This window comes from Monodelphis domestica, chromosome 1, assembly GCF_027887165.1.
Source record: "Monodelphis domestica isolate mMonDom1 chromosome 1, mMonDom1.pri, whole genome shotgun sequence".
NCBI lineage: Eukaryota > Metazoa > Chordata > Mammalia > Didelphimorphia > Didelphidae > Monodelphis > Monodelphis domestica.
Genome location: NC_077227.1, coordinates 440848269 through 440872015, shown reverse-complemented (window position 1 = coordinate 440872015; position 23747 = coordinate 440848269).

The window sequence follows — 23747 nt, the reverse complement described above, 5'->3', positions numbered from 1 at the left end:
TTTTTAATTACTACCATGTGACTTTGAGAGAGTCACTTAACTTCCTTTTGCTAAAGTTTCATATTTCTAAAATGTGAACTGTATTGTTCAAGCATTCATTCATTTTTCTGCTGTAGCCAAAGCATTTTTGTTACTTGTGCACATGAGGAGAGAATGGAAATATGGACACACAAACAGGTCTCACAGCTATACTCTCCCTCCAAGAGGAGTCTATCTAATTAATTACAGCTGACAAAGACTATATTGTGGATGGTAGAGATCAAAGATGAATGATGGGGTGGGGGGAATGAGTGAAATGCTGGAAGAAGGAATTACGAAGTTAGGATAATGATTTGTATGTTTTATGAATATATGTGTGTGTGTGTGTGTGTGTGTGTGTGTGTGTGTGTGTGTATGTTTAGCAGGAGTCAGTGACTTAGTTGTAATCTAAACATTTTGGGAACTAGTACGAGTTAAACAGATACTTTGTTTTATTCTTTGCTTAAGGACAACATTGTTTTTCTTTTTATTTTTTTAAATACAGCCTTATCATATTAGCAGTATTTTGCCTAACCAAAAGTATTTGCAATGATGTCAACCTCTCAAGAAAGAATAGGAACTCCAGGAACTGGATCTGCATTGATTTGTTAGTGTAGGAAACTCCAGGATGAAGAAACTCACTCTAAAAATGGAGGCCAGCTCTTCAGCAATTTAGAGTTTAGAGACTTGCCTGGAAGCTGGAGAAGTCAAATGATTTGTCCTGGATCACAGGGCTAATTTGAATCAAAGGTGGGAACTGAACTCACCTCTTCCTAACTTCAATGGCAGCTTGCTATCCATATTTCACCCTGCCTCCTTTGGGGCTCCACTAAATAAAACAGTTAAGAGTTCCGATTCCATGATCTTGGACTCAATTCTTTGATCCTATAAGATTAAGGCATTTTCCTTTCAGCTTACTTGCCCGACTCCAACAAGATCATTAACTCATGTTCAGTCAATTTCTTTGAGCATCCTACTATCCATATTTGCTAGGAGGCTGATGGTTTGGACTTCCGTTTGAATTTACTGACTCCTCCTTTCTTTCTGTCCCTCCCCCTCTACCAATTTGCTTAAGGTACTTCCTTTGCTCTCTCTAATTTTCTCTCTGCCTGTCAAAGTACACACTCATCTCAGGGTATTCTGAGACAGTCTCAGTGTGGAATTAAGCAACTGGATTGTGATTGTTGTGTCTGTACTGTGGGGAAGATTCCATTAGTAGCGTATGAATATCAGATGGTTATCAAGGTCAGGTATAAACTGTCAGGACGGCAGCTGTAATAAATGCAGAGGATCAGAAAATTGCTTCATAAAAAAAAAGTATATGGCCTTGTTCCAAAATAAAATCTAAACCACAGAAGCAAATTAGAAGAGGGTATTTGAAGAACACTTGAAATAGGTCACAGCAATAGAACATAAAATGACACATATCCTGAATTTATCACGTTAACAGCTTTGCCAGTCGTCCTAATTTCACATTTTGCCCGCTTGTCAATAAGGTATTTATTTCCTCTTATTTCTTTAAGGGCCCTGCACTAAACTTTAACACCCATGCTAATCTACATAGGAGGATTTATGAAAGTGTCTTCTTGAGAAATTTATGGAACATGAAGGAAAACGGGATGAGTTAAACTTGAACTTGTAATCAGTGGTTACACATCTGTGAAGTTAATGAAATGTTTAACAGTCGAAAGGTTTCCCTTTGTTGTCTTGATTATAAAAACTGTTGGTTCTTTAGCGACTCTAATGGGGCCATGTGCAAATCACAGGGAGTCTGCTATTGGTGTACCAGGTGACCCGGAGGGAAGAAATATTCTCTTCAGATTTCAGCATACGTTTTGGTAGATGAGGTCAGAAAACGTTCAGACCAATTCACTGTGAATTTTCTATTTAACCCAGAACCCCCACAGGCTATAATTTTGGAATATGTTCTCAGTAAACAAGTCTGCTGTCCTCTAATTTATGGTATTTTTCCATCAGCAAATACTCTTTGAGTATTCAATAATCTATATCGCTGGATTTGTTTCCCTGCATGAATGTGATTTATCATGTTTCTTATTCCGTACCAAGTGTGTGCCGGGGGCTTTCAAGACCAAGTGAAGATTTATAGGACACATGATGGCCAGACCTTAGGTCAGTCTGAAAGTTAACCTTGATCTCCACAAGCCAATGAGCTCATGATGATGCCTCCCCCTCAAAGAAGAATTCATGGGGTTTATTTTTGTGACTATTCGGTGGCACTTGCCATTTGCTCAGTCCTCTGAGTCATGGACAATTATGGAGGAAGACCACGGCTAGGCTACTGCAGTAACAGGGTTCCCCTGCCCCCTTGGTAACTAAGCAGAGGCCATCTCTGTAATTTAACCAGGAGACTAGTCCAACTGCTCTAAAATCGAGTCTCTCCTTAATCTGTCTAGGAGCCACAGCCCCCACCCGCAGCCCCATTTCTGAGCCCTACTGCTCACCACTGGCATTATAAATTCTATCCTCTGACAGACAGCACAGTGGAGAGCAAAGTCTACCTCTGAGGACCTCAGAGGCAAAATGTAAGTGGTTGCTCAAGGTCGAGCTGCTCCCTCCCTCCCGGTCAGTAATTAAAAAATGAGAAGGCAGCCCATTGAAAGGGTGCATCCTGGGAGGCCAGCACAGAAACTCATTCATCAGCCCCTTATGACGGATGCTTTATGGTGTTAATGATTCTTCCTTCGGGCATGTTTATGCATCATACAGAGTCAGGCAGGTTGATTCCTGCAGGTGTATAGAGGTCTGGATAAGCTTTCAGGACTTACTGACTGGAGCCAGAGGGATTTCCAAATGGATCTAACCTCTGTGACCTGGGGACCCAGCCTGCCATGAAGGAATGGAACTTATTCAAAGGATGCCTGTGGTTTAGAGAAAGTTATTGGGTGTGCAGGTCAATGAAGAGGATCAGAAGCTTGGCTAATATCAAAAGGTGGCAAATCCCCAAATCATTTCATTTGTATTGAATTCCCTCCATCTCCCAACTTCTATTCCCCTGGAATTTTGCTTTCCTGATCATGTAAACTCCTGGAGGGTAGAGGTTGTTTCATTCTTTGTTTTTGTATCCTCGGCACCCAGTATAATGCTTGACACATAGGAAGCACTTTATAAATGCTTGTTAAAGGATTAGATTAATGTTGATATAGATTTGCATTCCCTGAGCACACTGCTTCTGAGGAGAAATTGCTTGGTAGAATGCTAAATGATGATAGGGGGATGGAGGACTCACATAAGATCTGTTAGCTGCATCTTCCTTTATTCTGCTCTGTTCATTGGTCAGCTGGGGGGGCTGGGATACTCCTTGCTCCCCATTGCCTCTTCCTGGTTCTTTCCCCATCCCATCTCTCAGTAACTTCTCTTCCTTTGAAGTTCAAGCTCTTCTATCTATTGCCAATTCAAAATCCTGTTAGCTGTCACCTGCATGCTTCCATGTCACTCCCCTTCCTTCCTAAAAGAGTTCAGGACATGACAAACTATTTTTGTCTCCTCCCCAATGCCCACCCTTGTACTAGAGACTTCAATATTCATATTGACTTTCCATCAAGCACTCTTACCATTTGGCTACTTAACCCACTCACTTCCCATAAGCTACTCCTCTCTCTCTTTTCAGCCACAAATAGTCATATCTTTGATCTTGCCATTACCCACTAATGTACCACCTTCATGTTCAAGAATTCGGAAATCCCCTTATTTGACCATAATCTAATGGCTTTTTCATCTTCTCTCTGTCTTCTGTTAGAAAACCTGAATTTTTGTTCTTACTGTGACCACCACTGCTATCCCTCAGCTGCCTGCTTGCCACCTTCTTCACCCTTATATCATACAATGAAGTGGTCTTACTTATTACCAAGGCTAAAACTGTTACCTGAACAAGCAATTTCATTCTGCCTCTTCTGACTGATTGCTCCTCTGTCATCCTCATTCTTTCATTTATTTTTTTACTTTCTCCCTGTCTACTAGTTTATTTCCTATTGCCTATAAACACACCCATGTCTCCTCCAACCTGAAAATTTTTTTTCTTGATCCTTCAATCTTTGCTATCATCTTATATATTCTCTGCCTTTTTGTAGCTAAACTCCTCAAAAAGGCCATCTACAACTGGTCCCTCCATTTTCCTCTTTTTAACCCCTTATAATCTAGCTTCTGCCCTTATCATTCCACTAAAATTGTTCCCTCTAAAGTTACCAATAATTTTAGTTTATTTAGTTCCTATTCTTCTTGACCTCTCTGTAGCCTATGACACTGATAATAATTCTCCTTAGTTTATATCTTCTCTCTAGGTTTTTAGAGTACCATTCTCTCCTATTTAAGGGAAATTTAGTACCTCTGGTGTAAGGGCTTGTTGAACCCTTTTCAGAGCTGCTTTCATCCTTTGGTGTCTACCTGACACCTACCTCTCACCTGTGGCTCCAAGAAGCTGTAGCATGTATAGTGGCCACACCCTGGCAAACCATCTCAACAAGTGGACTAAATGAGGTTGAGGGTAACCAATAGATCTTAAACCCATCAATGATTTAGGGTGTCATTCTACCCCAAGCATGTGAAGTTTTCTTCCAGGGAAGCAAAAGAAGAGAACAAGTTATTTCAACAGTCAAAAAGGTAGCTGAAGCAGGCACTGTGGAACACTTAGAGCTTGGTTAGACATGGAAGAAGTCAAGGTCATCCACTGCACTCCAATATGACTCCTGTCATATTGATTTTTGACATGGCACTGGACTCCAATGTCTCTTGAAAAGATAGTGAGGCCAATGACTTTTTTCAACTCTACCTCACTTAAATATAATTTATGCATGAGTCAAAAGATGTCACCAGTGATATCATTTTGATCCTCTACAAATATGAGGTACAACAACCAACCAACAAGAATCAAATCCAAAATATTCTGTGTAGTATTCAAAACCCCTCATAACTTAGTTCCCTCCTACTTTTCCAGTCTTCTTACACCTTACTCCTTATCATGTATTTTTCAATCCAACACTGGCTTCCTCACTGTTCCTTGAATTAGACCCTCCATCTCTTAGCTCCAAGCATTCTCTCTTACTATCTACCATGCCTGAAATGCTCTTCCTCCTTATCTCTGCCTACTGCCTTTTCTAGTTTCCTTTAAGCCCTAATTAAAATCTTTTACACAAAAGTTTTATCAACTTCTCTTAATTCTAGTACCTTCTGATTTTCTCTTATTTATCTTGATCTTGCTTTGTATTTATTTGTTTGTATGCTGTCTTTCCCATTAAATTGTAAACTCACTTAGAGAATGGATTATCTTTTGCCTCTTTTGTATCCCTCTCACTTAGCAGAGTGACCAAGACATAGTCAATTCTTACTAAATGTTTATTGATTGATTGATTGTCAAGCTCTGTGCTAGGTGCTGGGATACAAAGTCAAAAAAGGAATGAGTTCTTTCTCTCAAGTACTTCATATTCTAGTTCATGTTTCTGAAGCATTTTATGAATAAAAAAGCATTTTCCTCTCAACAATCCTGGTAAGGTATTATTATTATTTTACTACTACTACTATTACTACTACTACTACTACTACTACTACTACTACTACTACTACTACTACTACTACTACTACTACTACTACTAATCCCATTCTAGAAATAAGGAGTCTGTGACTCAGAGATGTTATGAGCTCTGCCAGTGGTCACAGAGCCAGAAAATGGCAGAGCTGAGATTGTAATCCATGTTTCCATTGCTCCTTCTACTCCATCATGGCTCTTCTCTTTTTCCATGTCATTGTTGTTGTTTAGTCATTTTAGTCCTATCTGACTTTGGATTCCATTTGAGTTTTTCTTGGCAAAGATATAGGACTGTTTGCCATTTCCTTCTCCTGCTCACTTTGCAGATGAGGATACTAAGACAAATAGGGTTAAGTGACTTGCCCAAAGTTATACAGCTAATACATATCTGAGGCCAAATTTTGAACTCAAGAAGATGAATCTTCCTAAATCCAGGCATGGTGATCTATCCACTGCCCCACCTACCTGGCCCTCTCTTCTTCCATAAGTTGGCTTATTTTATTTAACAAATATGTATTAAGCGCCAAGTATGTGCAATACAGAATGTGGATGATTGTGTTTTATAGATTTATAGATTTGTACAGCTAGGAGAAACCTTTGAAGTCACCTCATCCAAAGATCTTACTTTACAGAGGAGAAAACTGGAGCCAGAGTGAGGGAAAAACTTTCCTAAGAGTCCTCAGCCAGGTAGTAGGTAAGTTCAAACTTCAAATCTAGAGCTGTTATTCTTAGTCCAGAGCTTTTCTCCATAGACTATATTTCATCCCTAAATTGTCAGGTGTTCACTTTACAGGTATCCCTTCCACATTGTGGGAGTTAGGAGCACAGTGCTCCTGCAATCTGGAAAATCCATGTGAAATTTTTTGGCCTTCCCTTTGTAGCAGAGAAGTCTGATTTTTTTTTCTTTTTCTTTTATGGGTTCTTTACAGTATCTTATTGTACACTTTGGGTTAGGTATTTGGTCATATGCTTTATAGTTTCTAAACTTTTTCTGTCATCTGCTGGCCTTCCCATATTAAACTCCCCCAAAATGCCCATTTAATTTCTTATTCCAACTATCAATGTAGTCAAAACCATGATTGGGGAGGTCTGTAATGAGTAAAGAAGAATGTTTGTCTTGTATTTGGGTCTGTACACTGCCTCATCAGTCCTGTGCCCATATACCCTCCTTGCCAGAGGGAATTAAAAGTAATTGGAGCTCCTGTTGCTTTAAGATTTGATCAGTTTAAAGACTCCCAAGGTGGAGACTAATTAGCATCACCATTTTGTATTCATAAAGCCCAGCTTTCCTACCTTTTCCTCCCCAAGGGCTGAAAGCATGAGCTTTCCCTACACTTGAAGAATTGAGTCCATTTTTTAAATCAGGAAAACTGAGGACCTGTAAAGACTACATAACTCACAAGTCACCCAGTCAAAGATAGCAATAAAATCTTCTAGGGAAGAATTACCTAGAGTAGTTTTATCAGTGCTCCTGCTCCTGGGGCCCTGGCTTTTAAAACCTATATCTTTTGTGTGTGTGTGTCCTCCTAGCAGGATAAGTGGTGGATCTATACATAAGATCTTAAGAATTAGAATTGGAAGTGAACATAGAGATTCACCACCCTCACTTTACAGAGGCCCAGAAAGGGCTTGTGATTTCTGCAAGGCCACACAGAAGTAGAGCTATATCCCAGGTGAGATCCTCTGACTACCAATCCTGTGTTCTTTATTCTATAGAAGTTGATCTTTCCATGGTAGTCTTGAAAATCTCCTTTCAACCTTTATATAGATGTACCCATGAAGCCAATGCCATAGTTTTTAAGTTTTGTGCACTTTATCTTTCTAACTATACCTTTCCCATAAATTAGTATTTGAAAGACTAGCCCTGTGCATGTAGCCCTCTGTAAAGACCTTCTGAAGATATGCATGTTCAATTTATTTAAAAAAATTTTTTTTAAACCCTTACCTTCCATCTTAGAATCAATACTGTGTATTGGTTCCAAGGCAGAAGAGTGGTGAGGGCTAGGCAATGGGGGGTTGTGACTTGCTCAGGGTCACACAGCTGCCCCTGATATGTGTGTTTAAACTGAGTTAAAAATAATATTAAAAGAGAAGAAGGTCTTTTTGACTCTGGAGAATTTATAGGACAGGAACAAGAATTGCACACATGACTATGACCCAGAAACAAAGCTCTGTTTGCTCAAAGAAAATGTTCAGTCTTGGGGTGGAGTTAGTGGGGAGGAGCTTCTCTAAATTACAGTGCTTCCCTGGGTCCCTTCTCCAAATCTTCATCTTAGTTTCTGAAAAGGGAAAGCATTGAGGGTTTCTGGAAAATTTAGCGACCCACCCTTCCAGTGAGCCCCACCTCCTTTATTTAGCTTTTTAGACTTATAGACCTATTCTAGGGTTCCGATCAGCCTTCTAGGGGAAAGTAGTCAAGATGGCTAGAGAATGAACCCCTTTTCCCTCCACTCCCAGCTCTGCATAGTCCTCATAATTTGTAGGACAACTAAATGGCAAAGACTAGCTTTACTTTTCCACATTGTGACCCCATAACCTGCTAATTCTTAACTCTGGCTCACAGATTAATCCTCTAGAGCTCCACATGCTCTGCCTTTCTTCTTCATCCACTGTCATTTCTAGGATCACAAGATTACCTGGAAGATCTTCAGTATATATGGGTTTTTCCTCTAAGAAAATAAGACCAAGATTTTCTGTGTGAACACGTCTGTTTCACGTGTGTTTCTGTGTGAACATGTCTCTGTTTCACGTCTGTTACCTAGCTCTATATCTTTGCTTTGATTGTTTTAAGCCAAGTTCAAAGGTAGAGATGAATAGCAGAGCCTATAAATCACCCATTCTTATTTTGGCGTTAAAGGAGCAAGAGTAGTAACATCTGGTCCATGAAAATCCATACCTTTTCAAAGAGCTGAGCTTACCCAGGCACTAACTCTTCCTTAAGTAGACAAGAGTGAAATTTAAGTCATAGATTGAAGAGTAGAAGGCACCTAATCAGTCATCTTATTCATTCCTTATATAGGTGAGAAATCTATGATCAGAGTTAATCCAGAACTTTCCCTAGGTCTCACAGGTAAAAAGTTCAGAGATGAGATTTGAATGAAGGTTCTGACCCTGGAGACTATTTTTTCTACACTCTAAATTGGGAACAAGTTTTAATTTGCACTGGGGAAGGGATCACCCACACCAACATGATCGCAAACCTACTAAAGCATCTAAGTCCCAGGGTACTCTGAGGGGCAATATATTAGTAGATGGATTGAATGAAAGCTAATTTATTTGCTCAGGGTCACACAGTGAGCTCATGGCATGGGGACCAATCAGAGATTGGGATTAGTAAAACCAGTCTCTTGGCTCCCAGGCTAGTGTTTCTCTCTAGAAGGAATTGTCTGTCCATGACAATTTGGAGAGATATTGTTTGATGACACATGCATGAGTCTTTCTGTTAAAAGCATTACTTTTGCCACAGAGCATGTATTATGTAAATATCCATATTTGCATAATAGGAAGGAATTTACATGCATAGGGGAGAGAGAATGAAATACAAAGAGCCTCTTGGAAATAGAATTTTCACTGGCTGAGGTGACAGGGACAGATCCCTTCCATTATCCCTGGGGGTCAGCCATAGTGTTTTCTATATTGGAATGCCACTAAGGTGTTTCAGTAATTGATGAATTATAGACAGGAAGCCCTCACTTTACTGTGTATTGGTTCCAAGGCAGAAGAGCAGTAAGGAACAATGGGGTTAGATGACTTGCCCAGGGTCACACAGCTAGGAAATGTTTGAGGCTAGATTTAAACCCAGGATCTCCCATTCCCAGGCCTGACTCTTAATCCACTGAGCCACCTAGCTGCACCTAACTTGGCACTTTGTAAATGGTGAAGTGACCCAAGAACAGAAGTATTATTTTCCAGGCCAAGCAACAACTCTAATTCCCTGCCAATGTTAATACCATTAATTAGATTTCAAGATTGTAGCATGACTAAGCATAGCAAAGCAGTAAGAATGATATTTGTTTACCTTAGGAATTTTTGCAAAGCACTTTCAAGAGTATCCTCTTGTTCCTCTCATCACACCCTAGTTCTCTCTTCTTCCTTATCATCATCTTTTTCCCCAACCTCATACTTTTCTGCTCCCCTTTCTCTACTTCCTCTTTGTTCTCTCCCTTCTGCTTCTATTTTTCTCCCATTTCCTTCTTCCTCATTTAAATATTAGTTACTCCTCAGTACACAAGAATTTAAAGAGGTGGGGGGAGGAAGGAGGGAGATGGGAAAGTGTTCAATGGATAGAGAGTCAGGCCTAGAGTCAGAAAGTCCTGGGCTCAAATTTGGTCTCAGAAACTTGTATGACCCTGGGAAAGTCACTTAACACCCATTGCCTAGCCCTTACCATTCTTCTGCCTTGGAACTTTTATTTAATATTGATTCTAAGATATATTGTATGGTTTAACAAAAAACAAACCAAAAACAAAACAAAAGGAACCTATACAGGCCCTTCATCTCCTACTTCTTTTCATATTCAGAAGGCATCTCCCATGCCAGAGACATACTTCTTCCTCATCAGGATATCTCCAAATACTCATTTTCCATGCTTGAAGGGTTCTGCTTAGGAGTTAACTTTTTCCCCCCCTGGAAATGCCTCTGATATATTGATCGATGCAATTGTTCTTTCTCCCAAAAAGAGTTTAAACTTCTTGACAGGAAAGATATGCCCCATGTCTATAGCAATGCCTTATAGATAGTATTTGATTAATTCATGTTGAATTGAATTAAAATAAAGTTCTCTTTTCCTTCCTCCTATTTATTTTTTGCCTTCTCCTTTTTTTTAACTTTGCCTTCTTATTTTTTTCTTCCTTCTGTTTTTCCTTTTCTTTTATCTGTATCATATTTTCTCTTTTTAGGATTAAGCTAGTTAATGTTTAATAATGGGCTCTTCAAAAAGGCAAGAAACGCCTTTAAGTTTAGTCAGCATCATTAACATCTTCCTCATTACTCTTAAGTCTAGAAAATCAATAAAATAATAAATCAAGCTCTGATTTAGGGTATATAGATTTCCAAGGCATAAATGCTCATACTGAAAATTTAACAATGGACACTCAAGGCAGTATGAGCTGGCTTCAGCACACACTCGTATGAGCTAAATATAACACTGTTAGAACAAATCTTCATGAAGTTTCCCAGTCACTTTTCAAAGAGTATCAAATTCATTTCATAGGACTTTCAAAAAGACTAGCTCTTGAAAAGGGGTGGAGCCAAAATGGCATAGTAGCACAGAAATTTGGAACCTTTCTGAGAATTCTCTCAAGCTAACCTTAAAATAATGCCTCAAAAAAAATACTGTAGTGGCAGAGCCAACAAGGGGATGGAGTAAAGTAACTTTTCTGCAGAAAACACCTTGGAAGACAAGCAGAGAGGATCTATTTTACTGGGGTGAGAATGGGATAACATCTGGAAGCAAAGCTGTGTACCTGAGTTCAAACTACCCATATAGCTACTGCTCCAAGTTTCAAACATGGGCACAAGCAAAACTTCATGACCCTGAGACCCTACCTAAGCCAACAGTGGAACACTCCACATCCATCCTTTGAAGTTCCAAGCCCTATCACAAGACTGCAATGAGGTTTCAAGGTGTGAGCAAGTCAGCAAGAGGCATCTAGCCCATTGGAACCTAATGGAGGACCAGAGCCTCTGTCCAAGCTGACAGTTCAAGGACTCAAACCCCAGTATAACCCCAGCACAAGACATTCCATGCCTGACTGGTTCTAGCCTAATGAGAGGCATAGAACCTTACCCAAGCCTGCAGTGAGGCCCCAAGTCCCATTACAAGGCAATCTTCAGTGTGCTTGGCCTGTGTAAACCCTGAGTGAGGTCAAGAGCCCCCATCTATGCTTGAGATGAGGCCCTGAGCTCTAGCACAAGGTAGCTCACAGTGCTCTGAGCCCTGTAAGTCATAAGCAGTCCCTAGAGGAGACTAAATAAGCAGTGATAGGTGGCTTTTAGAACTCCCAGGCCATAGGCCATCACACCACCTTAGAAGAACTAAAATTTGCAGAAATCCAGAACTTAGAATTGAGCTAATTCCTTAGCAACCAGGAAAAGCTTAAGCTTTACCTTTTATCCTGGGAACAGGTCCCACCTTTAAGATGAAAGTACATTTAAAAAAAAGAAGGGCTGAGAAAATGTACAAACAGAAAAAGTACCACCCAACAATAGAAAATTATTATGAAGACAAAGAAGAACAAGGTACAGATTTAGAAAGGAACAGAAAGATCAAAGGAGCCACATGTAAACCTTCAAAGAAAAATGGGAATTGGTCTTAAGCTTTGGAAGAATTCCAAAAAGAATTCAGAAATCAAAAGGAGAGGAGGAAGAAAATTAGGAAAATAAGTTAAAATAATACAAAAAGAAAATAATAGCTTAAAAAGCAGAAATGGTCACATGGGGGGGGCATAAAAATCCATTGAAGAAAAGAGTTTTTTTAAAAAAGTAGAATTGACCAAATAGAAAAGGAGGTTTAAAAACTTACAGAAGAAAATAATTTCTAAAAACGAGAATTGGGCAAATAGAAGCTAATGACTTCCTGAGACACCAAGAAACAACAAAACAAAATCAAAAGAATTTTAAAAATAGAAAAAATAGAAAACATCTTATTGAAAAAACAATTAGAGCCAAGTCAGGATTATATAAGATTTAGTGCTTCTATATTAAAGGATTAGAAGGCTTGAGATATAATATTCAAGAAGGCAAAGGAACCAAATATATAATCAAGAACTAACCACTTGGGAAAATTAGATATATTCTCTCAGAATGGTCCTTTAATAAAACAGAAGATTTCCAAGCAATCCTAATGAAAAGACCAGATCTAAACAGAAAATCTGATGTTCAAATACAATACTCAAGAGAAGCATAAAAAGGTAAACAAGAAAGAAAAAAAAATAAGAGATCAATAAGGTCAAACTGTTTTTATTCCTATGTGGAAAGATGATATTTGTAACACAAAATTTTTATCATTATCAGACTAGTTAGGACAATTATACCTAGACAGAGAATATGGGAGTAAGCTGTTTAAGATGACATGCAAAAAATAAATCAAGTAAAAAGGACTATTGAACTGAGGGAAAGGGAAAGAGAGAGGTAAAATGGAGTAAATTATCTTACCTAAAGAGGTGCTTTTTATCCCCATTAAAGTGGAGGGTAAGATAAGGATGGTGATGGACAATGCTTAAACCTTACTCTCATTGGATCTGGCTGGGAGGGAATAACAACCATACTCATTGGAGTATGGAATCTTATATAACCCTATAGAGAATTAGGAGAGGAATAAGATAGGGGATAGGGAGGGGGTTATTATAAGAGAGAAGAATTGGGGGGGTGGTTAAAAGCAAAATACTTGTGAGGAGGGACAGAAAGAAGAGAGAAAGAGAAGGGTCAAAGGGGGGCAGAAATAAGATGGAGGGGATTATATAGCTGGCTATCATAAATATGAAAGAACTCACCATAAAATGGAAGGGGATAGTAGACAGATAAAAAACAGAATCCTATGTATGATGTTTACAAGAAACATATTTGAGGGAGGGAAATGCACACAAAGTAAAGGTTAGTGGATGAAGAAGAATCAATAATGTTTCAGCTGAAGTAAAACAAAAGAGTAGAAATAGCAATCATGATCTTAGACAAAGATGAAGCAAAAAGATTGAATTAAAAGAGATAAGGAAGAAAATCACTTCTTGATAAAAGGTATTATAAACAATGAAGCAATATTAATACTAAACATATAGGCACTAAATGGTATAGACTCCAGATTTTTAAAAACAGAAATTAAGTAAGGTTCAGGAGGAAATAGACAGTAAAACTATACTAGTGGGAGACCTCATTTATCAGAACTAGATAAATCTAACAAAAAAATGAACAAGAAAGAAGTAAAGGCAGTGAATGAAAATTTAGAAAAGTTAAATATAATAGATATCTGGAGAAAATTGGATGGGAATAAAAAGGAATATACCTTTGTTTTAGCAGTACATGTTATGAACACAAATATTGTCTATTTACTATACTAGGGCATAAAAACTTCACAAGCAAAAGCAGAAATAATAAATGAATCCTTTTCAGATCAAGCAATAAAATTATAATCAATAAAAGTCAATGGAAATGCAAATTAAAATTAATTGGAAACTAAATAATCTCATTCTAAAAAGAGGTAGGTCAAAGAACAAGTTATAGAAACAATAAATAATTTTATTAAGAGAATGACCATGAGGAGACAGCACACCAAAATTAATGGGATATAGCCAAAGCAATATGTTGGGGGACTAAATTAGAAATCCTAAAAAAAAGGAGAAATTAATAAAATTGAAAGTAAGAGAACTATTGAACTAATAAATAAGATCAGAAGTTGGTTTTATTTAAAAATAGAGCATTGTTTAATTTGATTTTAAAGAAAGGAAAGAAGAAAATCAATTTATGTGTATCAAAAATGAAAAGAGTGAATTCACCATCAGTGAAGGGGAAATTAAAGCAATCATTACCAGCTACTTTGTCCGATTATATTACAATAAATCTGACATCTAGGAGAAATGGATGAATATTTTAAAAAATTTAAATTGCTTAGATTAACAAAAAAGGAATAGAATACTTAAATAATCCCATCTCAGAAAAAAAAATAACAAATCATCAATGAACTACCTAAGAAAATATCCCCAGGGTTAGATGGATTCATACATGAATTCTATCAAACATTTAAAGAACAATTAATCCCAATACTATGTAAACTATTTGACAAAATAAGTAAAGGAAGAGTCTTACCAAATTCTTTTCATGATGCAAATATAGTGATGATATTTAATCCAGAAAGAGCAAAAGCAGAGAAAGAAAGTTACAGACCAATTTCCTTAATGAATATAAATGCAAAAAAAAAACCTTAAATAAAATAGTAGCACAGAGACTGCAGAAATAGATCACAAAGATCATTCATTATGTCCATGTTGAATTTATGTCAGAAATGCAAGGCTGGTTTAATATTAGGGAAACTATCAATATAATTGACCACATCAATAACAAGATTAACAGAAATCACTTGCTTATATCAATAGATGTAGAAAAAGCCTTCAACAAAACACAATATCTATTCCTACTAAAAATTCTAGAAAACATAAGAATAATTGAGCCTTTTCTTAAAATGATAAGTAAGTTAGACATTTAATCAGCAAGTATCATGGACAATGGGGACAAGTTAGAAGCCTTCCCAGTAAGATCAGAGATGAAGCAAGGATGCTTATTATCATCACCATTATTTAATATTGTATTGGAAATGCTAGTTTTAGCAACAGGACAAGATGAAGAAGTTGAAGGAGTTAAAGTGGGTAGTGAAGAAACCAAACTATCACCCCTTGAAGATAATATGATGTTTTACTTAGAAAATCCTAAAAAATCAAACTAAAAAGTTAGTTGAAATAATTAATCCCTTCAGCAAAATTGTTTTTTATTTTGTAGATCTGAAAGAAATGAAATTCATGTGGAAGAATGAAAGATCAAGAATATCAAGGGAATTAATAAAAAAAAAGATGAAGGAAGGTGGCCAGTTCTCAAACTGTACTATAAAGCAGTAATCATCAAAACAATCTTGTCCTAGCTAAAAAAAAAAATAGATTCGTGGATCAGTGGAATAGATTAGGGGTAAATGATCTTAGCAATCTAGTGTTTGAAAAAAACAAAGATCCAAGCTTTTGGTATAAGAACTCATTATTTGACAAAAATTCTGGCAAAACTGGAAAGCAATATGGCAGAAACTAGTTATAGATCCATATTTCACACCTTATAACATGATAAGGTCAAAATGAACATATGATTTAGACATCAAGGATGATACCATAAGTAAATTAAGGAAACATAGCATAATTTACTTGTCAGATCTATGGAAATGGGAAGGATTTATGTCCAAACAAGAGATATATAACATTATAAGATGTAAAATGAATATTTTATATACAAAATTTAAAAGGTTTTGTACAAACAAATCCAAAGTAACGAAGATTAGAAAGGAAACAACAAACTAGGGAAAATCTTATATTTCTCTGATAATGGTTTCATTTCTCAAATATAGAGAACTAAGTCAAATTTAGAAGACTATCAGCCCTTTCCCAGCTGACAAAAAGTCAAAGGATATGAACAAGCAGTTTTTAGATGAAGAAACCAAAGTTATCAATAATCATACAAAATAATGTCCTCTATCACTGGAATAGAGAAATGCAAATTAAAACAACCCTGAGGTACCACCTCACCCCTATCAGATTGGCCAACATGAACGTGACAAATGTTGGAGGAGATTTAGTAAAATTGCACACCAATATATTGTTGGTGAAGTTGTGAAATGATCCAGCCATTCTGGTGGGCAATTTGGAACTATGACCAAAGGGCTATAAATCAGTACATACCCTTTGATCTGGTAATACTCTATTCCAAAGAGTTTTTTTTTTTTAATTAGGGGGTGGTGGAAAGAACTATTGTACAAAAAATATTTATAGCAATCCTTTTGTGGTAGCAAAAAATTGGAAATTGAGGGGACATACATCAATTGGAGAATGGCTGAGCAAATTGTGGTAGATGATGGTGATGGAATATTATTGTGCTGTTAAGAAATGATGAACAGAATGATTTCTGAAAGAGCTGGAACGACCTACATGAACTGATGCAGAGTGAAATTGACAAAACCAGGAGAACACTGTAAGGAGTACAGTGATTCCTCACCTATTACAGAAGTTACATTCCAGAGACCCCCATGAAAGGTGAAAATCCATGAAGTAGCAGCATTGTATTTATTTAATTATGAATATTTTAAGGTTTTACAAACCCTTCCAACCCTCCTATAAACCCTTCCCAAACTCTTATTAACCTTTCCCCACACTCATATAAATACTAAGCCAATCAGTACCTAGGATACAGAACATAGTGCTATAGTTGGTCGCCTTTAATTCATCAGCCAATAGTGTGCTCTGTACAATCTCACATTGGCAAATTTGCACAAGAGGTAATGGCATGCTGCATTTCCATTGTGTACAGTATGGTATTCATCCATAAAATCCCGAGATATAGTGAAAACTCTGAGATACAGAATTAGATTTTTTTTAAACCCTAGATACAGTGAAGCCACAATATGTGAATGGTGATATATAGTGAGGGATGACTATAACAGCTTTATTGTGGAATGATCAACTGTGAAAGATTAGCTACTCTCAACAATACAATGATCCAGGACAATTTTGAAGGACTCATGAAAAAAAAATACTATCGACTTCCAGAGAAAGAACTATTTGAGTTGGAATGCAGATCAGAACACTCTATTTTTCACTTTAGTTTGGATTTTTGTTTTCGTGTTTTGATTTTGTATGAGTATTCTCTTACAAAAATGAATAATATGGAAATATGTTTTGCATGATAATACATATATAACTCAGACCAAATTGCTTTTCATCTCTGGAAAGAGGGAAGGAGACAATTTGTTTCATATAAGTTCAGAAACTTATGTGGAAAATTGTTATTACATGTAATTGGTAAAATAAAATATCTTTAGGGGGAAAAAAAGAAAGACTACTTCTTGGAAACGCTGTTTGGAATTTTGAAGAATAAAACTTCCTTTCAGTGAAGATAGAAATGAATTTTGAAGCTTTTCATAGTTAAGTCGGGGAAGGAAAGATGTGAGAGATGAGAATTTTTTAATTTGTGTGCTTCAAACCTCAAAGGCATGTAGGGGAGTTCTAATAAGACAGCCTCAAGACCCTCCAGGAAATCATTGTTGATAGAAAATATCTTCTGCAAGGAGAATGTGTGGGTGAGTAGGGGGAGGGGAAGGGCAGAGAAGAAAGATGCCTGCTATTCAATTGGGGTTTATCACATCAAAATTTTCATCATTACTTAAAACTTAAAACTGTCAAGCAGTTAAGAAACATTTATTAAACATCTATAGTGCCAAGCACTTGACATACAAAGACAAAGACAGTCCCTGCTCTCAAGGAACTCACAGTCTAATGGAGACACAACCTACAAACCTCTATATACAGTGGTAGCCTTGTATCCACTGTGGTTACATTTCAAGACCTATCATGGATTGCTGAAACCATGGATATGAGCAAACACATTTTGACTGTGTGTGTGTGTGTGTGTGTGTGTGTGTGTGTGTGTGTGTGTGTGCTTTCTTTTCCCACTCTTGCCCATTCACTCAGAGCTCTGTTGCATTCCACTCCCAGTCCCCACTTTTTTTTCTAAGTGAAAGTGAAAGCAGAAAAACACTTCCACAGGGGACAAACTTCCCTTGCTTGGGTGGGGGTGGAGGAGTGGACCTCCTGAGGTGAAGCCTCAGAAATCACCAATAAGGGGGCCCTAATCTCTAGGAGAAATTGGGGATAATCAGCTGAGGAAACACATTAGCATTTAGAGAGGGTTGGAAAGGCTTGGGAAAGATGGGATTTTAGTTGGAACTTGAAAAGTGCTAGGGAGAAGAGTTGAGGAAGGAGAAAATTACAGGTAGAGAGATAAGCCAGTGAAAAGGTCCAGAGTGAGAAGATGAATTATCTTGAATAAGCAACAGCAAGGAGGCCAGGGTTACTGAATTTCAGATTATATAGAGACAAGTAATATATAAGAAGTCTAGAAAGGTAGAAGGAAATTAGGTTCTGAAGGCTTTAAAAGTCAAACAGCGCAGTTTATATTAGATCCTTGAAGTTATAAGGAGTTTATTGAATTGGAGTGTTGCTTGATTAGCAAAATTTGTTAGTAAAGTCAGTATTACAGTTGAGTGAGGATGTGCCAGAACAGGGACTTGAGTCAAGGTCATAGGTGTCATAGGAGAGGATTATTAACCCTTCTGTAACCAGAGATATTTTTTGGGGGGCACTTAAGGGACTAAATTAGGGTGGTCTTTGTGAGCAGAAGAGCTGAAAAGCAGTTTGGAGAATCAATACTAATTTGAGTTCAGAGTTTTTGCATGGATCACTTAGGGGCTGGATCTTTTCCTTCATGATGCTTTGGAAAATCTACAACTTCCCATAAGTCTGAGGCTGCTGATGAAAGAGGATACCATTATAAGAATATCCCAATCTATCATGGGATATTCTAACTAGCAGCTCTTATCCTGTACAAACCACATTTCCAGCCATTTCCATCCTCCAAAGGAAGAGCTCTATTTAGAGATAGACTCATTGTGTGCTTCAGCCCTTAATAGAGTAACTCAAGATTAGAATCTTATCTAAACTTTGGTAATACTAAGCACTTAGTAGGTGCATAATCTTGGAATATATACTGTGACAGTTGAGTTTGTGAATTCTGTAATATTAGCAATCAAAATTGGCCTATGTTGTCTTCATTAAACCTAGAGAAAAGCAGAATGGCACCATGCAAAGACCATCTCCAATAACTTGTGAAAAGAAGAAAGAGGCTATTGTTTGTGCCCTCTGTGTAGAGGATTATACAGTAGCAAAAGGAAGCAGGAGATGTATTGGAGGAAAGCCTGGTCAGTTTGAGTCTTGGACCATGGAAGCAATGTCAAACAGTGGAATTCTAATCTGAACCCCAAAGTGTTAGGATGAGGACTCACACAGATTGCTATCCTCATTGTGCATGGACCAAGATATATTTGAAAGGGTAAAGGAAAGGGGATGACCCCTCACCACTGAAACTTGTATAATTATAAAGAGCTCTCATTACTTCTTAGGGCATCTTAATGGCACAGTGATTAAAGTGACAGGTTTGGAGTCAGGAAGACTCATCTTCCTATGTTCAAATCTTGCCTCAGACACTTAATACCTGAGCAAGACACTTAATGCTATTTGCCTTAGTTCCTCATTTCTAAAATGAGCTAGAGAAGGACATGGAAAACCATTCTAGTGCTTTTGCCAAGAAAACCTCAAATGAGATCACAAAGAGTCAGATATAACTAGAATGATTGAACAACATCACCTCGTTGGATCTTCCAGTTTTATTTCTCCAACCCAGTTCATCATTTCCTGACATCTCATAATTCTGAATATCTTACATCTACTTTCCTAGCTCTCCAAAGAGATAAAAGATGCCACAAAAATGCATGATAGAAGTATTTATTGGATGAATAAATGAGTGAATGAATGAATGATGAATTTCATGGACTGGCATCTAACTGCATGTATGTGCATGTGCGTGTGTGTGTGTATGTGTGTGTGTGTCTGTTTTGTGTGTGAAAATACTGCCCAAAGAGCTTTGTGGAGAAGGAAGAAAATGTTTCAGCCTTAATAAACTCTTTATTTGCCTAAATAAGTAATTAATTTGGAAAACATCTAACATTGCATTTCTGATTTGCTTTAAGGTAGTTATATGTGAATCTCATGTTCCATTTTATTTTAGTCATTTGTGCACAGGCTTTATTTATTTTACTCATCTCTAACCTAATATAAGTTTCTTGGGATAGGCGTTCTGTCATGTTTCTTTGTATCTCACTCAGCCCTTGGAATACAGTTAAATGCATTTTAGTTGAAAGGATGAATGGATTCATATAGAGAATACATAATAATAGAAATTGAATTCAGGTACCTTTCTTTTTTTGCCTCTCTATACCTGTAGAATTTGAACTCACAATGAATTAGTTTCCTTACAATAATTTTATGTTCTAAAACAGATACAGAGGTGGCTAAGTGGCAAAATGAATAGAGCATCTGGAATTGGGAAGAATTGGCAAATCATTTAACCCAGTTAGCCCAGTCTTTGCCCTTCTATCTAACAGTTGTTATTAAGAAAGAAAGAAGTGTTAAAAGTTTTTTTTTTAAATAAAAGGGACATGGGGGCAGCTAGGTCAGTGGATAAAGATGGGAGGCCTTGAATTCAAATCTGGCCTCAAATACTTTCTAGCTGTGTGACCATGGGCAAGTGAATTAACTGCTTCAGTTTTCTCATCTGTAAAATGAACTGGAGAAGAAAATGGCAAACCACTCTAGTATCTTTGCCAAGAAAACTCCAAAATAAGGTCGCAAAGAGTTGGGTATAATTGAAAAATGACTTAAACAAATGTATTCTCTTCATATTTATTCTTTTTGTATTTATATTTGTACTCAACTCCATTAGAATGTAAATTCCTGAGGAGTAGGGGTTGATTCAAGCTTTCTATTTCTATCAATAAGCACAATGCTTGGCAAATAGTAGGGATTTAATAAACACTTATTAAATATTGATCAATTGATTGAAAGACAAAAAATAAGATGATTTAATTACTGAGAGAGCTGAGGCTAGGACCCAGATCCCCTTATTCTCCAGCAAATGATCCTTTCACTTTGTCTTAACCACTATGGATTCATTCTTTTGAAGCAAAACATTGTGTCTTACAGAAATACAAATTTCCTCTAAGTAAAGGTATAACTTCATAAAGCTACTGTCAGTAATTCATATCTGCTAAGATCCTTTTCAATATGACAAGTCTCTGAGAGAAACTTTAAGAAGAATTAAATGGGCAATAGGCAGGCAAATCCAGGGATATAGATGCTGCCTGGTAATGGCAAACCTGGGAGAAAGTGAGCACTTTCTATGAACAGGTCCTTTTGTTGAATAAAGGGCAGAGCAATGGCTAAACAAGTTGTGGCATATGATTGTGATGGAATACTGCTGCATCATATGAAATGACTAGCAGGTTAAGTTTGGAAAAGCATGGAAAGACTTGAAATTATGAAGAATGAAATGAGCAGAACCAAGAGAAAATTGTATACAGTAAAAGAAATAGTTCGAAGATGGCTTGTGTCTGTCCACCTCTAGAGAAAGAACCGATAATTAGAAATAAGAAAGACATAGCTTTTTATATAAATATATCTTTTTGTCAAGTGATTCCATCTCTGATGTTGGGAAGGGGAGGGGATGGAGGAAGGGAGTTATCTGATATTTTAATGTAACAAACAAATAAACAAATTTAATTTTTAAAAAAATGCTATCTTACCCAGAGTCTGGTTTTCTGTAATGCCTTGATTCCAACAATGATTTTTCCAAAATCTCTCATATTAATTATCTACATTATAGTAATGAATAAATAAAGGATGTATAAGTGTTTACTTTGTACAAAACCTTTTGCTAAGTTCTGGTGAAATACATAAAAAAGGTAAGATAGCCCCTGTTCACATTTTAAAAGAGGAAACATCACATATGGCAGGTTTGCACTGTAAGTCAGATAGAAGGATTCCATGGCCCTTAGGGTAAAGCAGCAAAACAGATGGCAATGTATCCTCTCTAATGTCTTCTCCACTGATAAAATAATATTCATTTCTGATGTTGAACCATTTGACAGTATCAAGGACTTTGGGGCCAAGAACTTTCTTTTCTAGGTCTTGTTATAGTGAAAATCACCTTTAAAGATTGATATAATATTAATTTATGGTCGCCAAGGAATTTACTTATGAAATTCCTAAAATGAAACATTCAAGTCAGAATGGAGTTTATGGTGGTTTAATCACAACGGGAGTAGGAAAGAAGGAGAGGGAGAGAAGGAAAGAGGGGGGAAAGGAAAAAGGTTAACTCAACCTTCTGGCAGAGCCAGAGGGAGTTTAGGCCCAAAGGCCAAGGTAGAAAGGAGAATCAGTCATTGACTCAGGTGACCGATCTGAAGGAAAGCTGTCTGTGGGCCTCCTTCCTGCTCAAGTTCCTAGAACGAACTGCCGCCTAGCCCTGTCCACAGGAAGTAAATGAATTCCAGAGGCTACTCTCTATGTCACTTCCTCTGCCTCACAAGTGCCAATGGTGGCTCAAGCTTGGCTTAGGACAGCCCAGGTGGGCAGTTAGTTATTTCTGATTTGTCATTGACTAGCACATGCCCATGTAGTGTGGGTGTGCACAATTTTGGGTGCTAGACCAAGCAAGATAGAGATTCAAAAATCATAGTCTTTAGTAGCTATGGCTATAACACCTGCAGGAACAGTTGCTAGGCTACATCTTCACAGAGATTGTTTACCAAGATGTTGGTTATGAACGCTTTTTTGGAAGTATTGCTATTACCAAGGCTTTTGGCTTTAGGAGTCCTGGCTATGTCTACTGGGATCTGAGGGAAGATGATGATCAAGGTTGGAGTAGTAATGGTTTGACTAGTATGACACCTACTGCCTCCTGAACCTCCCTCAGGATGCTTTGGTGCCTCAGCCAAATTGGCTCTCTCATGCAGTACAGTAGTTGGTGGAGAAGGCTGGCCTCTTTGCCACAAAAACTGCTTCCCTCCTGTGAAGATTGGATTTGGCTATCTCCTGATTGTAACAATGAAGGTACTTATCTCTTCCTTTATTATGAAGATTAAATTTTAATCCCCATTCTATTTTTAGATTTTAATCCACAAAAGTGTTAACTCAGCATTTGAAGTAGATCTACCCATTTTAATCTACAAAAAAGTAACTAACTACTAAAGGTGCGAATCAACTATAAAAGGTATGATATGACCAAAAGAGGTATAATCTAACCAAAAAAGGTGTGAACGCCCATTTCATACATTGAGTGGGCAGTCCTGGAGAGGAGAATCTCCTGTGATTGGTAGATGTGAAATTTAGGGGAGGTGACACAAGAGAAAAAGATCCTTAAATACAGGAAACAGAGGCACACAAGATATAAATGGAAGAACTCTGACTTGTAGTTGGACTGGAGGATCAGATTCTCAAGCTTGGAGTGAAGAAGAGTCACTCAGAGGAGAGACTGGAAGATAGACACTCTGACTTGGCTGTGGAACTGGACCCTGGAGGACCTTATGAAGGAGACCTCATTTTGCTTTCATTTTAGATGGTCACTGTGGTGATTATAAAGGTTGACTTAATTCCCTGCCTTTCCAGAGGTGTGACCCTCCAAGAAAGGCCCATTGTCTTGAGACTCCTTTCCCTGATTAGGGCCTTAGAATTTCTATCTGACTCAGAGGAAGCCAGAGTTTCTCTCTCTCTCTCTCTCTCTCTCTCTCTCTCTCTCTCTCTCTCTCTCTCTCTCTCTCTCTCTCTCTCTCTGTCTCTCTCTCTCTCTCTCTCTCTCTCTCTCTCTCTCTCTCTCTCTCACAGTCTCTCTCTCTCTGTCTCTCTGTCTCTCTGTCTCTCTCTCTCTTTCCTTAATATCTTCCCTCTGTTGTAAATAAAACTACCATGAATTCCATTCTACTTTCGTAATTCATTTGGGATTTAGAAATTAAATTCATGGTGACCACCGATTAAATATTCAAGTCCAAACATATAAA